This window comes from Chenopodium quinoa, unplaced genomic scaffold, assembly GCF_001683475.1.
Source record: "Chenopodium quinoa cultivar QQ74 unplaced genomic scaffold, ASM168347v1, whole genome shotgun sequence".
Classification (NCBI taxonomy): domain Eukaryota; kingdom Viridiplantae; phylum Streptophyta; class Magnoliopsida; order Caryophyllales; family Amaranthaceae; genus Chenopodium; species Chenopodium quinoa.
In genome coordinates, this window is record NW_018744301.1 from 1,121,035 (window position 1) to 1,134,528 (window position 13,494).

Here is a 13,494-nt window from a genome sequence, read left to right on the forward strand (position 1 = left end):
ATGAAACTTGCAGTGAGCATTAGGGTCATAGCTAGCAATTCTGTTCTCTGGTCGAGGTTCTAGAAAGGGTCAAATTGGCATAATCAGTCCTTGACTATGCAAGCGATCAAAAGCAGCATCGTACCTCATTCCCAAAGGCGTGTAAACCCTCCTTTTCCTTTGGAATCTTACAGGGGGGGCATTAAGAGCTAACACATCATTGACATTGACGTTGTTGGTAGCATTATTAGGCTTGGAAGACGAAGAAGAAGGAGTGTCGTTCTTCTTGTTTTTCCAAGTGTTGTTGTTGTTGTTGTTGCTACCAGCAATCTTCATTAGTTCATCTTCGATTTTGATCCCAATATCGTACACAGCTTCGAAGGTATTCAAAGGCAGAAACTTTAAGTGCTGCTTGTACTTATGTGTCTGATTTGTAATAAATAGGCGAACAATCTCTTTCTCCTTAGGAGGATCCACCAAGAGTGCAGTTGTTTCTCTCCACCTGCTTAGATAAGTAGTGAAGCCTCCATTCTCCTTCTGTTTGAGAATGGAGGGTTCACATTCAGTAGTCTTGGCTTGGATGTTACACTTGTAATGGTTCATAAAGCTTTCAGTAACATCCTCCCAAGTCGCAACATGTTTGGATTCCAAAGAGTAGAACCACTGTTGACAGGCATGCTCCAAGGAAAGAGGTAGCACAGTAGGGAAGAGTGTCACATCTAATCCCTTAAGAGTCATGGTCGAAGAAAAAGCCTTCAAGTGGAACAGTGTATTATCGGTATGCTTGAACTTGGGAATGTCAGTAGTGGAAGACTTTTCAAGAAGCTTGTCCCTTATGGACGAAGAGGTGACAAGTTGCTACACATAAGTGAACTCTTTAGAGATCTTACTCATATGTTCTTTGATCTTGTCCATTGCAGCGACAGTGACATTGTTTTGATTATCTTGCTCTACCGTGTTGACCCTGGTGGTGAGTGTTTGCATCATGTTAGACAACATCTCAATGGTCTTGTTGATGTTCTCAATATCCTCCTTAGTAGCCATTGGTTGAAAGTGGACTGAAGACGGACTTTGTGGAGATGATTATGGTGGTTTCCTTGTACACCTCTTTGGTATAAGAGGTTGTTGAGGTATTGACTCGAATCGTAACAATCTACCCCTTATTATTGACCAAGTGCTGTGACATCGAAACAAACACACCTTTAATGACTAAACTTAACCTTGACCCATCCGCAAAAGAAAAAAAAAAACCAAAAAAAAAAATTCGAAATTTTCTTTATTTTCTAAAAATGTATGTATGGGAGGATACTATCCGACTTACTCCAAAAAAAACGAAACAAAAAAAATGATACAAGACCACCCTAAAGTACGGTTATAAAATGGTGCACGAATAAAGAAAAAGTGTGTGAACTTGACACGACATGTGAGTGATTAAGTGAGGCTATGGACACGTGTTATGACCGTTCAGCTAGACATGACATCAAACAAGGCATACGAACTACATAAGCACGCACAAAGACCAAAAAAGACTGACTAGATAAAAATCCTGGGCACCGTATCATGGTGCTGACTGTTGTGACATGGTACACTGCACCTTCAGACGGGACATTACACCGTGTCACAACATTGCACACCATGGCGCGGCAGACCTGCCGTGACACGGTGCACAATTCCAGGCCTAAATTTGCGTAATTTCCAAGTTTTAATCAATTTTAAGTCCGTACTAATTACTATGTGAAAATAAAAACCCTCGGTCATAGGTTAAACAAAATGAGAAAACACATGTGGGTTAGCACCAATTAAACCACGTAGCATTTAGTCACGACGACGTAAAAAGAGTTCGCAACCGAAGGTCAAGATCTATGTTAAACTATTGTCAAGCTTTGGGTGTCAAAAGGGTACAATGGTAAAAAATTTGGACACGTTAGCAAGGCAGCCTCCCTTTAGGGTGTATGCCAATGGGCGACTCCGCGAGTTCGTGATGAAATCAAACTCGACTCCATGGTTTGGGTGGATTTAATAACTCGAATGAACCCTTATTTCCTTAAGTGTTTTTGGGGTTAATAGAGGTTAAATCCCCCAGGGCAAAGACGTATGTAGAACACACACGTTTTTTCATAAAAACCAAAGGAAATTGACTATGAGAAGAGAAAATAAGCCACTTGACGGATTTAAGGATTGTCGTGACACGGCAGAGTGTACTGTGTCACGGTACTGCAAACCGTGTGACGATGTACGGCGCCGTGATACGACAGCATTTGCCGTGGCGCGGCAGTCAGAAAATCTGACTGGTGCCCTGTTTTCCTTCATTCGCAATCAAGTTATTCAATTTTTCTTACGGGACAGACCTAAATGCGACGTTAAAACGTCTATGCTTATGCAAAAATGCCAAATTTATCGCAGGAATATTTTTCAAGAATTTTCAAGTCTCATCCACTCATCTTAATTAAATACCAATCACTAAAATCGATAAATAACCAAGAATCCTCCCCAGTGGAGTCGCCAAATTGTAGGCGTCGTTCGAAGTGTGCCTACGTTAAAGTATGTGTGAATATGCTTGGCCCTCATAGGAAGTGGGAATTGACATATACAATTAGGGATAACAATTAGGGACAAGGAAAGTATGGAGCCGCCAAAACGTTTTTAAGGAACTTGTAAACCGTTCACGGATCATTTAAGGAAACCACGAATAAGGACAACGAAAGGCAACAACGATTGACTCGTGAAGGTTACACCCCATTCATAATCTATGAGATTACTAATTCCATATGGTTCGGAACCACGAAAGGAGGATCTGGGATGATGGTACGAAGTGAGTCATGGAGTTACATTCGCCCGTATTGGCCTCTATTCAATTCTTATAGTGAAAAGTGATTCCTGTGATCTCAAAGGCATGCAAACAAAATATTCAATTTGCTCCAAACAGTTATTAGGATAAATTGGTTAAATATTAATGCAACACATAATTCTAAAATATTAGTGATTACTTGATTAAACAACAAGATTAAAAAATAACCTAAACCGGTCGTCCAAATTATCTTATTAGGCGTGATTTTCAATTACATATTCCCTTTAAACATGCAATATAGTGATCATAAAAATATAATAAAATAAGCATTAATATTGGAAGCAATTTAACAATAAATCCAACAATATAAAATCATTAGAAAAATAATAGAAATAAAAGGAACATAATTCTTACTTTGATTATGTTTGCTTGTAACTATAAAATAATAAACGAGTTAGTAACTTCAAGGAAAAATAATAAAACAATATTTAAATTAAATAGAGTTGATTTGGGGCCAAACCCTCAAACAGTTCTACCTTTCACGCCTTGGTTTAAGGACAGAACCTCGAGTTAAGTATGGACTCCTTGGAGTGCTTGAAGAGGGAATTTTGAAAGAAGAAGGGTAGGCTAGTGTTTAGGCTAGAGCATAGAAGAGAGAAAAAGAGAGTTAATTGATTCCCCGTACATCAGAAATGAGGGGGTATTTATAGGGAAAATGAGTAGAGGGAACACACGGAACCCTAAAAATATAAAAACCCTAAAAAAATAACACCGCGACACAGCAGAGCATGCCGCTACATAGTGCCAGGCACCGTCAGACGGGGAAACTCCCGTGACACGGGGAAAAACGAGTGACGCTGGAAATAATTAGGTTACGAGAGCTGCCCCGTGTCACGGGAATGCACACCGTGTCACGAGAATGCACACCGTGGCGCGGTATTGAGCCCCGTGACGCGGTGCTTTTTGCCGTGACGCGGGAAACTCTCCTTCCGTTTTTCCGTCTAAATACATTTTTACCCTAATTTCTTTCAGCCTTTTTAAGCGCCGATTGATAATTTTGGGCCATTTCTGATTTATTATTTATTAATCGGGCCAAAATAATAAAAATAAATAAAAAGGTTTGGGCCAAAATAATAAATTAAATAAATAAAAAAGGTTTGGGTAAAAATTAAAAATGAACTATACTTTGACTAAACATCAAGACTTATCCATGGACTATTTAAAAACTTAATTTAATTAAATGCGATTTTTTAAGCACTCTCAGGTAAATACTAAACACGACCAATAATGGCGGTGAAAGATTGTTTCATCATCGGGTTTGGTTTTAGGGAGACATTTTTAGGTGTCTACAGAGATATTCCACGCCATGTCAATAAATTTGTCTTTAGTTTTGTTGTAATTAGAAGTATAAGAAAATTCTTGGTTTTTATTTCCTTGGAATGGTATTTCATAACTATATCTATATGAATCATTCTTATCTTCAAAATAAAATAAAAAAATTATATGATAAAACATCATATCTATAATTCTTTTTAAAATTAGATTTCTGATCTTGCAATAACAATAACGGTTTTTTCGAATTATTTGTGTAATTAATTAATTAATTGTTCTTTTTTATGTGAATTCGCTTTTCTTTTTTTGATATTATTATTTTCAACCTCACAGTGTTCAGTTACTCTAGTTTGCCATTTTTGTGGCACTAATTGCAACCATTTTATCTAAGATAAATCGTATTGATAATTATTTTTCAATTTTAACCAGTTTTTTCATTGGTTCAGCCCAGAATTTGGAAGTTTTCCAGTCTTTAGGTCGGGATGATCTATACCTTGGGTTCCAAAAAAATCTTTTATTTCATTTTTAAGAAATAAAGATATTCCCCGACACTGAAGGACCAATTTTAATCCATATAAGTTCCAATTTTTAACTTGGGATAATTTGTAAAATACATAAGCTTGTGACAACACAGAAAAATCCGAAGGAATCTTCAAATTCTTATTACTAAAAATCCACAAATTCATCCCCTAAGCCCATGCACAAGACATGTTCAAGCAGCCTTCTTGAAAGCCCTCAAAGTTCTTCGGTTTTGATACTTTGAAAGTGGAGGAATTTGGGCACGAATTGGAGTAAGATTAAGCAGAAAATTATGCTTTGATTTCCCCCTTTAATTTCCTTTGAAACTCACAAAAAAGATGAAGAGAGAAGAGAGTTTGTGCAGCGTTTCTTTGGTGAAGAAAACTGATGAAAGCTAACCTTGTTTTGTACGTAAAAAGAGAAGGAGAAGAGGAGGAGTTGGGCGGCCATAATTAGGTGTTAATGTATTACCATTGATTAGAGGAGGTTACTGGGTAAAATGATCGGCCACTAATCCCTCAAAGCTATTGTGTAAATCAGCCTAAAACGGGCTCAAATGAAGCGCATAAACAAGCCTCATAATACTTATGTTCAAGGATTTTCTTTTGGGCTTGACTAAATGACTACTTTATGCATAAGAATGGGATTAAGGAAGCTAATAAATAAGTATGGCATATCTTAATATAATATATTTAGTCATGAAAGTTTTAAGGAAAAACCCGAGCCATAAACAAATTCTAGTTGATTGGCCAGAAACTAGACTAGGAAAGGAATGTAACGGGAGCTGAGGCGACATGAAATGCGTTTAAAACGATAATTTAGATTATAATATTGATGTCTGCATAATAATATAAATAATAATAATGAAACAATAATTAAATTACAATACAAAAAATATATTTATAATTCATATTATTTTAGAAAAGCAGCATAAAAGAAATACGAAATGTGAAACCAATAATATTATACATCTATAATGACCTAAATAATAAAAGGACATTATAAAGTGTTTTATAAGTATAAAATGAAAGAATAGTTACTGATACGATATCAATTGGATAAACGAGTTGACGGAATCACCCAATATAATTTTATTTATCGTTACTGATACGATTGCTTAAAAGCCATAAAAATCATTTTACACCTATCAAATTGGCACTTACGTCAAGGAATCACCCATGATGACCGTATCAATTGCAATGGGTTAAATTATATCAAAAATTACAGATAATTTAAGTGTAACACTTACTGAATTGATGCTCTAGCTTAAGGAATCATGCTCATAGGCTAATATTAATTCACACGAGTTAAATATTATTAAAATGATTAAAATTTAAATATAATAACTTTCAATTTCTTTATCAAAATATTATAATTAAGGTTTCAAAATCTTAGTAAAACCCTTAAAACAAAATAATAATTAAATTAACATTTCAATATTTAGAAATTAAGATTTAAATTTAAGTTTAATAGGTTCATATGCACATAAAATAGTGGTTCGAAAATATAGGGTGTTACATATTTAATTTATTATATTTTTTTCTAATTAAAAATTAAAAATATAGGTGTTTAATGTTATAAATTGTCAAGTTCGATAAATGAAATGGGTAAATAAAAAAACAACGAAGTAAATATTTAACAACTTACTTTATGAGAAAGTTAAATTTGTTTATACTACATTAGTGAAAAAAAGTTTTAATTAAAGTTAATAAATAAATGATGAAAATAGTAAAATGTGGCAATTATACTGAGATGGTTAGAGTAAAAGAGATAAAAAGGACGAAATAACAATGGAAAAAAAATCAGAGTGAAGATCATAAAAAGGATAAAGAAGCATTTGATTTTTTTTTAAGGGAGTGAACAGTAAATATTTTAAAAAAATACTCCCTATATCCCTTAATATTTTTTCTCCACTTTCCTTTTTGAGGTGTCCATTTTATTTTGCTCCATACCATTTTTATAGCCACTATTTTCCTCTCACCAACAATATTTTGGGCCAACTACTATTCTCTCTCATCAACTTTACAAAACATGTTAATAAAGTAAACATACATCTATACCCTATGGGCGAAAATAAAGGGACGAAAGGAGTAGTTTAAATAATACACATTAATACAAAAGTGAAATGATGTATAGTGTCATCAAAATTGATCAAACTGTCATCATTTCAGGCAAAGAGGATTTTTTGCCCATACTAATTTTTTTCCATTTTCTTTCTCTAATATTAGTCCATCAACCACAACCAAGTTAACCACCACCTATCACGGATACCGGTACATCCCAAGCCAACACGTCGACCACCACAACCCACAACCACTGTGTCAACCACCATAACCCACAACCACTGTGTTAACCACCACAACCCACAACCACTGTGTCAACCACCACCTTCTACACTAGACAACCACAACAACGACAAAAGTCAAGGAGAAATGGAGTGATTTAGGTGGCCCGTCGGAAAACAAACCGGGAATGCCATCGTCAGCATTTCGATAGGTACGACACTTTTCTGATGATTTAAATTCAAAACATTTACCGAAGAAATCGTTGGCTGACGACGATCAACCGGAGCCAAAACTGGTTAACCGTTATGTGAACCAATTTTAGGCTCCGGTTACCATCAACGGTAACCAATGATAACCTCTGGTTATTGGTTTTGACCATTAATTACCAGCCAACGATTGCATTAAAAAAAACAAAAATTAGAAAAAAAAAAAAAACAAAATTCGAAAAAACAAACCTCCTTTCCACTATTCCGCCGCCCCTAGACACCTAATTGATCGGACGCCTGACTCTGAGCCGGCGCCGATGCATGGTTTTGCGTCGCCGCCGCCGCCTTTCTCTGTCACCACCAGCTACTGGTAACCTCTTCTATGTGGTTGTGGTGGTTGTGTTGAAAAAGGTTGGTGGTTAGGGTGTTTAAGGAGAGATAGAAAAATGAGTTAGAGTTAGGGGTGAAATTTTAGTGTTCGGTGTTCGGTTTGGATTAAGGGCCAAATCGAATTAATTTTGTTTTAGATTTCCGAACCGAATTAGAATTGAGTCCAATCCACACTGAACCAAATTTCAGATGAGAAAACCGAATCCAATTCAGAAAACGATTTTTTTATTTATTTATTTATTTTTTACCTTTATTTTTAGTTTCTGCAAAATTATACAGAAAAGTTAACAATTATATCATTTTGATGATTAATAAATTAAGATCTGATTATCGGCAATTTAAAAATTATTTCATTAAATTAATTTTTACAAAGCCTAAACTAACAATATAAATATAATACTTATTATCTAAGACTAATATTAAAATACAAAAAAAAAAAATAATAAAAAAAAATAAATTAATTAATTAAATGTCGTCCTTTCAATATTGTTCATCCTTGCAAACACCTTTTCCTCATCAAGCTATAGATCTGTGTTCAAGATTACCAAAAAATAAAAACGTCAAAATTACAAACACAAAAAAGAAAGTATATATATATACTGTAATCTTCTTTAGATTGATGACTTTTCTTGTTGCATGTGACATATTGTTGAACAAATTGAAGAATAAGATTAAATTTAAAGAATTACTAACAAGAAGAGCAAACAGAATGAAATATTAGAGGAGTGACAAGAGGATAGAGACTAAGAAAGTATGATGGACGAGAGGAGAGAGAAAGAAGGGTGATGAGAGAGAGTGGGGGTGGCGGATGAGGGGTTTTTAGAATTTAGGGTTTTTATTTTGGAAAAATTGCTTAGAATAATCCCACCTTTGGGGCGACCGCCCAAAATAATTCCACCTTTGGGTTATTTTTAAATAATCCGACCTTTATACCCAATTCACTTTTAAATGGTCCTAGTCGGTCATATAACCTATTATTACAAGTAGACCTGGAAAACAGGTCATTCAGGTCGGGTTCGGGTCAGGTCAGCAAATGTTCGGGTCGGGTTCGGGTCAAGTCGGTCGATTTGGGTTTCGGGTCAAAATCGGGTCTGCACTTCGGGTCTAGTTCGGGTCGGGTCAAGTTCGATTCGAGTCAAGTTCGGTTGTGTCAATTCGAGTCGGGTCTGTTCGGGTCGGGTCAATTTTTAAGATCAATTTTTGGGTCTTCGGGTCGGGTCAAGTTAAGATCGAGTCAATTCGGGTCGGGTCTATTCTGGTCAAGTTAGTGTCGGGTCACCAAAATAAATTCACTTAAAAAAAATAGTTGGAAAAATAAAGTAAAATCGTTTAATAAATAAATAAATAAATAAATCATGAGTACCTTTTACGTAGGAAATAATGAAGCCCTAAACTAAGTAATTCACTATTTCACCCTGTTCACTTAGGATTCGGGTCAATTCGGGTCGGGTCGATTCAGGTCAATCAATTTGGGTTAAAATCGGGTCGGGTTATTTTGGGTTTCGGGTCATTTCGGTTCGGGTCAAGTTTGGGTTTCGGGTCAGGTCATTTGGGTCGGGTCACTTCGGGTCATGTTCGAGTCAACTCTTTTTCGGGTCAGGTTCGGTCGTGTCGGGGTAGTTCGGATCAATGATTTCAGGTCAACTTTCGGGTTACGGGTCAGGTCATTCAGGTCGGGTCAGGATTGCTAGGTCTAATTACATGTAACCTGACCCCTGGCGGCTTGGGATTTGTCAATAAATAAAAATTAAAGTTAGATTTTTTTTTAAAAAAAAAAAAAAAAAAAAAAAAAAAAAAAAAAAAAAAAAAACCCACCCACCAGCTGCCTGAGCTCGTTCCCTCCCGCGGCTCTTGCCACCCAGCCCCCAACCACAGCACCGACGCCGGTGTTGGCGTCGGCATCGCGACAGATCCCCTCCCCTAAAACACCAACTCCTCTCTCCCTCATGCGGCATCCTCTTACCCTCAAAAACCCCTTTCCCGTCCTGATCCCAGCACTTCCTCGTCCCTCGTCCATTAACAGGTATGTAGGGAATATTTCAAGCGTTAATCCCCTAACTTAAACCCCACTGTAATCATACACTAAAATACGGTGGCGTCCAAAGGGAAAGAAGATAGAGCAAAAGAGTCGCCAACAAGTTTTTTAGGAACTTGTAAACCGTTCACGAGGTGAAGGTTACACCCCTTAACGGTCCAAGAGATCGTCAACTCCATAAGGTCTTGAACCAAATAGGGTTCGGGGATGAAGGTACAAATCCAACCTAAAAGACATTGAACCTGCCCTAATAATAGGCCTCTACTTTATTCTGATCGTATTCATGTGCGCTTTCTGACTAACATGCAATCAATAGGATTAACCCTAAACCTGTTTACCTATGTTGGTTGAATATTAATGCACAAATAAAACTATTATTGACGATCATTTGAATTATAATCATATTAAACCTAAACAAGATTATTAATTATCTTATTAAGCGTGATTACAAGTACAAATTCCCTTTAAACATGCATAAGAGGCGTGATCAAGAAATAAATAATAAATATCAAGCAACATAATAATAATCATAAAAATAATCATAATCAAAACAATTATGAATCATGTTAAAGCATAATAATAGCAAGATCCTAGGCGTGATACTAACAAGATTAATAACAAACCCTAGCATGTCACTAAGCAATAAAAATCAAATCTTTAACCCTAACATGATACTAACATGAATAAATATTAGGAAGAAAATAAAAGGCATCGTAACGATCATATTTAGCATTAAAATTACCCTAGACATGATACTAGGAATATCATAATAATCTAAGCATGATTTCCATATCATAATATCAATTAAAACCATTAAAGTACTTACTTTGATGCCTCGTACCTCTTTCTAATAACAAAATACACGCGTTAGTAACTTCAAGGAAAATAATAAACAAACAATTAAATTAAACAATGGAAAGAGAGATTTGGGACCAAACCCTCAGAAATTAAACCTTTCACGTCTAGGGTGAAGGCAACTTCGAATTATGCTAGGTGTATCTAGAACTAATGAATGCGGAATTTTTTATATTTGAGAGAAGCTAGTTTAGAAAAGAGAGAGAGTAATCAAGAGAAACTTGATGAGAGTTGGTGAGAAGAGAATAAGAATTGATGAGAATTGGTTATCAAAAACAGAGTTTTTAGCACGTTATGTATAGAGAAAATCAGCCAAAAAGATAAAATATCAAAACAGAGTTCTGGCGCACATAAAATTGAACCAGCGCCAACGCTGGCTATTGGCGCCAGACACCAACATCAGCGCCAGGTGCCAATGCTAGCGCCAGGCGCTACAGCTGGTGTTTGGCGCTGATTAAGAAAATCACGCGTTTTCTTAAAATCAGATAAAAATTGTCGTACAGGAGGATAAAATCGCGTTTCCCTCAAAAATGCTCTTTGATTTTAATTAAAACCCTGAAAAGTCAACAAAGGTCAATTTATCAATACTAATTGAATTAGGAGTTAAAAGAACCTTCTAGAAGACTAAAACCATTCCTAATTACATTAGGAATGATAAATCTATATTAGGCCCTCTCCTAGATCATTGGGCCGCATATAAGGCTCAAAACGGGCCAGTTTAGTAAATTGGCCATAAATTCCTCAATATTCATCGGAATTGGGCTTTTATAATATATCGTTGGAAAGCTCTTGTCAAGCCCCATCCAACTACACTATTATTGGACCCATATCATGGACCAACCTAATTGGATTGGCTGTTTTCTTAAAAATAAGTTTCCAAAAACAGAGAGAAGAAAAAAACTGTTCGCAACACTAGACTTTCCACACTTTCACTTCATTCGATTATGTTTCACGCGAAAGATACTCATCACTGGGTTTGGTTTTGGGGAGACACAAATGGGTGTCTACAAGGTCACGCCGACCTTCCTTGTCTCCCATTTGGACTGCGTTGTACTCTCCTGACGTCAATTTTGGCCACGCCAACCTCCCCACTAGTTTCATGGGGTTTGGTTTGGTGGGGTTTTTTTCGAAGGGGGTTTTGGGGTTGGCTTGGTAGTGGTATGGATCAATGGCGGGTGGTTCCAAGGTCTGGTTTCAAGTCTGTTGTGTTGGCGGTGGTCCTGGATTGGCTGGGGTCTAGTTTGGTGGTAGTGGTGGTGGTGGTGAACTGGTGACTGAAACTTAAGTGATGGTGGTTTTTTTTTATTATTTGATTTTACTTTAGTATATATATATATATATATATATATATATATATATATATATATATATATATTGGACAAATCAAATTGTTACACGTATAAATTAAATTTAAAAAATAAATAAAATTGCCTTTTTAACCGGTTATTGGTCACTCAAGACCATTATGAGTAGATTGGATATAAAGGTAGGATTATTTAAAAATAACTCATAGGTTATTTTTGATGAGTTATTTTTAGCGGACACCCTAAAGGTGGGATTATTCTAAAAAAAAATTCTTTTCATTTTTTACTCTTTTCTATAACCCTTTCAAAAGCCACAACATGTGTTACTATTTGAAATTAATAGTGTAATGACGCCTTTACCCTTCGTCCTTTATTGAATTACTTTAATGTCCTTTTCCTTTAAAAAAAATGAAATGAGGGAATATCATCCTCTTTCTTTTCCTTCTGCCGTTGACTTTGATGTTCTTTTAAGTACTCTGTTCTTTGTTGTTTTTGTATTTGACTTTGTGTTATGGTTAATTTTGCAGGTTCAGTAGCTCTTCTGATTTGTGTGTGGATGGTGTCATCTATGGAGATCGTGTGGTTCCTTTATGTGCTAAATTGGAAAGCTTAGAGAAGCTAGGATGTTTGTTAGTTATGCTCTATAGGTTGGATTCAATTATGTAAACAAAATTAGAGGTGTTGGTTGATTGAAAGTTTTTCTATATTAGTTGCTATCTAATTCTGTTGTATTGTGTAGGGTATAGATTAATCAAATTTTAGATGTTCTGGTTTTATTAATCAAGCATTGATGATAGATACATGTTTATGATCAATTAATTAGCATCATAATGCTAATATCGTTCCCATTATATAGCGTGTTGATTACGGGGGTTTGTTAAGGAGAAATTACCATTATAGCAATTTAATTTGGCAAATTTAACAATAAAATATGAGTTTGGTAATTTTGTTTTGATTTAGTCTGGACATTATACCAATAAGAGTTGGCAATTTAGTTTCTATTGATTTATATCATAACAATTTAATTTGACAATTTTAACAGTAACAGCTTGGCGATTTAGTTTCCGTTGATTTATATTTGTGTAAAAGTTATAGCGAAATGTTATTTAACGAATTCATAATCAAATTTTAGGGTGTTTGAGATTTTAATTTCAAGTTGTCCATTTTTTGGTGTTTACTAGGGAAATTGGATTAGCTAGGTGTGTGGGATATCCTTTTGTTTTCTACTATGGAAATTGGATTAATTAATTATAAGAGAAATGGTGGGTAGTAAATTTTTTGTGGGGGATTTTGAATATAGATATTATTTAGGCAAAAAAAGGGAGGAAATTAGGTGGATTTAATTTTTAAAATATGTTATTTTTTAAGACCAGGATACCTTTTTATTAAACTCATTATTATTGATTCAAAAAAATGGGAAAATATAAGGGAGAGGGGGAAATAAAAGGTAGTGGGGGAAGTCAGTGAGGTTGCTTGCTTATGGTGATAGAGTCCTCCTTGTTTTAGGGGGTCGAGTTATGTGTAACTATTTTGGTCATTTGACCATCCAAACATGGGTTTGAATATGTACTATGGTCTCTTATCCTTGTGAAGCTGCTTGGCGGTTATTTGGTTTTGATCTGTATAAGATGCATCCTCCGGTTTTGCCTTTTCCTATACATCTACCTAACTCACAGACTATCAATGTCAGGCCTCATGAGCGGCTAACATCAGTGATGTCAGATGATAAGCGTTCAAGAACTTGCCTAACAGAATTTTTCCAAATGAATATTAAGCTAGGTTGTGGAGAAATTTGGTTGTA

The 13,494-nt window shown here is 35.5% G+C and overlaps 1 long non-coding RNA gene across 1 annotated transcript; it reads left to right on the forward strand.

Annotated features, from left to right (window-relative positions):
* The first annotated feature begins 6,335 nt into the window (after positions 1 to 6,335).
* LOC110695497 lies at positions 6,336 to 12,508 on the forward strand. Its single transcript, XR_002506079.1, has 2 exons — positions 6,336 to 7,114; positions 12,221 to 12,508. It is a non-coding gene; the product is annotated as an uncharacterized LOC110695497 (long non-coding RNA).
* The last annotated feature ends 986 nt before the right edge of the window (positions 12,509 to 13,494 follow it).